General features: G+C 36.5%; 1 long non-coding RNA gene across 1 annotated transcript in view; it reads left to right on the top strand.

Annotated features, from left to right (window-relative positions):
- Positions 1-4,350, top strand: part of LOC107691334 (uncharacterized) — a 6,681-nt gene extending 2,331 nt beyond the window's left edge. Inside the window, exon 3 of the long non-coding RNA XR_001634531.1 lies at positions 4,091-4,350. This is a non-coding gene — a long non-coding RNA (uncharacterized LOC107691334). The remainder of the gene's footprint in view (positions 1-4,090) is intronic.
- Positions 4,351-5,297: the final 947 nt, after the last annotated feature.

Here is a 5,297-nt window from a genome sequence, read left to right as displayed (position 1 = left end):
ATAAATATTTTTCAATTGATATTTTACACATTCATAATATTTATTTTTACAGTATAAAATAGGTCTTTACAAATTAAATAAGGGTCTGCACGGGAGTGCCAGGGGGTTCATGGAAAAGTTAAGAAAAAAATTATTGTTTAAAACAATTTAAAAAATAATAATATGTTTTGTTTATAGATATTTAAACTTTTTAAATAAACAAAAGATTTATTATCAATAAATTAGTGCTGTCAAATGATTAATCGCGATTCGATTAATCGCGATTAATCATTTGACAGCACTACATAAATACATCTAAGCTAAATTGTTCTAAAACTGAAATTTTATTAACTGGCACTCCATCTAATATTAATAAGTGCCGTAATTTTAAACTTACAGTTGACAATACCCAGTTGACTTTTGATGCTCAGCTGACTTTTAATTCTCGCATTAGACCCTTTCTTTCTAGGCCTGATGCTGAGAGGCTTATTCATGCCTTCATTACATCAAGGCTCAATTATTGTAATTCTCTCTTTGTGGGTTTACCAGCAGTATATACAAAACTCAGCTGTACATATCCTCACCATCCATCACATTACCCCAGTGCTCCAGCAACTTAATTGGCTCCCAGTTCAATCACGTATTGATTTTAAAACTTTGATTTTAACATATAAAGCAGTGCATGGGTTGGCTCAGATTACATTTGTGACTTGGTTACTCTATCCACTCCCTCTCGTTCTATCCGCTCTGTTGCTTGTTTCTCTCTTTGTATCAGCCTCATTGTAAAATAAATAATAAATAATGCGCCTAAGTTATGGAACTCATTACCTGCGTTTATTAGGAATGCTGCTTCTTTGGATTGTTTTATGAAACTTCTTAAGACGCATCTTTTTAGTAGTTTTTCATTTATGATTTACTACTACTGTGTCTATTTTTCATTTATGATTTACTACAGTGATTCAAATTTTTTATATTATGTATTTTTGTTTTGATTTGTTATTTAGTTTTTTACATGTAGTGCTTTGAGTTTGCAAAAGATGCATTACAAATAAAATGTATTATTATTATTATTATTATTACATCTAACAGTACAGTTCTTAGGTGAGTAGGGAAAACATAATGTAACAATACAAATGAATTTGTTTTTTTCAAATTATATTTTACACATTCATAATATAAATTTTTACAATATAAATTGGTTCTTTGTACATGAAATGAGTGCTAGGGGGTCAATGGAAAGATTTAGAGAAAAACAACAAAAGTATATAATGTAATATAAATAAATAAATGCATCTAATAGTACCTGAGTAGTTAAAAAACGTAAATTTTTATAGTATAATTTGGGTCTGTATTCATGAAAAAATATAGCTGCCTTTTAAATTTTAGGAGGGGGATGATCATATTTGGGTTAAAACGCTTAACACCAAATTTCATTGTAGGCTGCTACTGCGGTATAAAATAACTTTACAATAATATTTATGGCACACATGTAGACTTACACACTTCAGAGAACAAATTCCTCCACGGTCGACATGGTTGTGTGACCTGCTGAGACTGACCTATTTAACACTGTGAACTGTGCAGTGTGAGATACAGGAGCATGATAGAGCGTTCCTCTAGAGGCGACAGCGTCACTTCTGACCTGCTGAGTTTGACCTACTTAACACTGTGAACTCTGGGTCGTTGGGTAACTCGGGCCGGGAACATGCGCACATTCATTCAGACTGCAGAGAGAGAGAAATCCTGTCACAAACTACAGTCTTTAATGCCCTTCAGATGTATTCACAGCACACATGCCCTGCAGCTTCATTAAAGTCTTCTCTGGCACTAAGTTGTTTTCATTATGCCATCTGCCACCCTGAAAGAAAAATGGTGGCGCAAGCGGGGGGAAAAAAATTACAAACGACACAAAAAAGGTACTCTTTCGCCATCTAGTGACGATTTGTGGGAAATATATCAAGGCAAAGAAGAAGAATAAATTGTGGTCATTTTTTATTTAGCATTCTGTACGTGAATATGCGTTTCTTTTATATACTATTATATGTTGTTAACCAACCAATAAGACGAAGACAAATAAGACGTCTTGAAGCTAAGCTGCTTCGATTTCTGCTTTGTGTGGTATTGCTTAATAAAACAAAACTGTGAATGATTAATGCTATGCCTCTAAGAACATCTCTTCGACTGGTCACCCTGTTACAATTTCTGAATGCTATAAATAGTTGAGGTTAAAAGTCATATGCTCACAAAGGCTGCATTTATTTGAGTTAAAAAAAAGTTACACTTTTAAAATTACAATTTAAACTAACTGTTTTTGCTGCTTAATGATCTTACATAATCTGTGATACACTACAATTCAAATTTTACTTTTATTCAGCAATGATGTATTAAATTGATCACAAAAGTAACAGCCAAGACATTAATGTTACAAAAGATTTCTATTTCAAGTAAATACTGTTCCTTTAAACTTGCTACAAAAATCAAATAAATACAAATATATATTAGCAAAAACTGTTTTCAACATTAAAGGGTTAGTTCACCCCAAAATGAAAATTCTGTCATTAATTACTCACCCTCATGTCGTTCAAAACCCGTATGAGCTTCGTTCATCTTCGGAACACAAATTAAGATATTTTAATGAAATCTGAGAGCTCTCTGACCCTCTCATAGACAGCAACGCAAATGAAATGTTCCCAGACAGAAATGTAGCAAGGACATCATTAAAACAGTCCATGTGACATCAGTGGTTCAACTTCAATTTTGCGAAGCTACAAGAATACTTTTTGTGCGCAAAGAAAACAAAAATAACAATTTATTCAACAATTCTTCTCCCCCGAGTTACGTCTTCTGCCATTTTGGAGAGTACACAAGAACGTAATCAGCCTTGTTTACATTAGGGGGGAAAGCGCGCGCATGAACGTAATCAGCATAATCAGCCTTGTTTACACTTAGGGTAAAGCGTGCGTATGCGTTTTGATACTCTCCAAAATGGCGGAAGACAGTAACTCGGAGGAGAAGAATTTCTCCGTCTTTCGGATGAGACGTTAAACCGAGGTCCTGACTCTCTGTAGTAGCCCTCCGAGAACCGGAGGAGCTAGAGCGGGGCATGGCAAGGGGGATACCCCCCCATTTAATGAGGAGGTATCTAGACCGCAACGTCGCGATGGTCATGTTCCCGCACTGAGAACATGACTCATCCATGAGCGCTGCTTCAGCGTGCTGTAAGCCCAGGCACGAGAGGCAGTGATCATGACCATCAGATGGAGGCAGGAAACGACCACATCCAGAAACGCACGAGCAGGAAGCCATCTTTAAAAAGACATGCATTTCAAAATCCAGATTGCGTTTGCAGTCAAAATAACAATGGCTACTTTGACCAGCAGATGGCAGCATTGTCTTCATTGTTCACTGAAAGCACCTTTGTTCTTTCCTTGGGTCTGGACTGACTCACAAAACTAAGTTTAGTAATTGGTAGTAAAAGGTGCAGTTTTCATCTTTAAATATCTATAACTTTAATTCATTTTCCAATTCACAATGCATATCAGTGAATTTATGATTACATAAACGCCAAAAATCCTTATGCGCTCAAGGTCTCCGTAAATCCAACTCATCATCTTTTAGTAAGACCCGTCCTGCTCTGTAAATTTTAGAGTAAATCGAATCCACAGAAGAAGAAGGGATGTTCTCTGAAGCATGGCAGAGGCATCAATCACACACAGTTTATTTTAAAACAATACCACACAAAGCAGAAGTCTGCTTCTTCTGCATTTTCCTTTTATATTTAAAATATCAATTACAGTATGCCATGAATTTCTGTAAGTTTAATACTTTGATTCTTTCATTTTTAATGCTGTGCTTCAGTTACTTTGCTGATTGGGCACAAAACTGAGGCTGTGTGTGAACATGATACCCTGAGCTATAGCTAAATAGATTCCAGAAGGGTGGACTGTGTTGAGATGTGGTCTGGACGCCTCAGTCACAATCCACCCCTCATCCATCAATCCCAAAAACAGACGGAATCACTCATATACTAATCAGTTTTATGCTGATGAAAGGCAAATCCATCTGCACTCCTCTTTTAAATCATGGTTTCTATATCCCTGTTTTTTGCTAGTTTGAATGATGGCCGAGTGGCTTCCATGGAGGAATGGCCCCTGTTGGAGCCGTTATCTGTGGCATTTTTCTGGCAGAGCGATGGGCTGGAGCCTGGAAGGTACAGCTGAGTCATTTGGCAGAGACTGGCGAGCCAGTTGGTCAGGGAAGTTATGAGGACAACACTAGATTTGTGACCACCTTACAGCTCCGTCTCCCCCCAGGAAGCACAGCCAGCGGGCCAGGAATGAATTTCAAGGCAAAAATCATTACCAGCTAATAACCTCCACCTAATGTATAGCACTCTATGTTGTTTTATAGCTCAAATAAATCACAATAAATTGCAGTGTTTTCTTGTTGATTTGTAACTATATGAAGCAAAAACACAATGTTTTGTGGTTTGAGGGGGAACAAAAACATGTTTTTGTAGCTCACAGCCTCTAATTGTTTTCCTCAGGCTCAACTAATCAGGCAAGCATTGTGGATTCGAGTTCCAGGTAATGTATATTGTAAGTCACTGAAAAGCCTTATTCAGAACAGCACTGCTGACTTGAATCACTCTGTTTGTCAGTATTTGTCCATGTGTTGTAGAATATTTAGTGACTTAGATTACATAGTTTTGCCAGTATGTGGCGACAAGTGAGCGAGCCATTGAATCATTCAGTCCACCGATTCGCTCAAAAACACAGGATATTTTTTTTTATTGCATTCAAACTTTAACAGAACAATGCAAGCTAAAATAGGTGAAAACCCCTTACAGACTGACTTACAAAATTAAAACACACTCACTACAACATTTAAAACGAAAAACATAATATGACCTTCTTTATAAATTACTCATTGACTCATTCATTCAAATGACTTGTTCAATACACAAATGTATTAAGTGACTGAATCAAAATCATTCAGTAATGTCATTACTGTGTGTTACTCAGAGATATGTGCGTTATTTGAAACTATTTTTGTTTGTGGACAAACAGTTAAAGGGGTCCTATTATGCTCTTTTACAAAGTCTTGATTTTGTTTTGGGGGTGTACTAGAACATGCTCTCATGCTTGGTGGTTCGAAAAATGCATTATTTTTCACATAATTTACATTATTAAAATACCTTTCTCCCCAGCCTGGCACAAACGGCTCGATTAGTTTCCGGCTTTGATGAAGGTCCACTTCCGAAAAACAAAACATGTTGTGATTGGTTAGCTGTCCCAGTGCGTTGTGATTGGCGAACA

The sequence above is a fragment of the Sinocyclocheilus anshuiensis genome, unplaced genomic scaffold (genome assembly GCF_001515605.1).
Source record: "Sinocyclocheilus anshuiensis isolate Anshui unplaced genomic scaffold, SAMN03320099.WGS_v1.1 scaffold1154, whole genome shotgun sequence".
Lineage (NCBI taxonomy): Eukaryota > Metazoa > Chordata > Actinopteri > Cypriniformes > Cyprinidae > Sinocyclocheilus > Sinocyclocheilus anshuiensis.
Note: the sequence above shows the minus strand (reverse complement) of the source record. Positions and strands in the feature narration are given on the sequence as shown.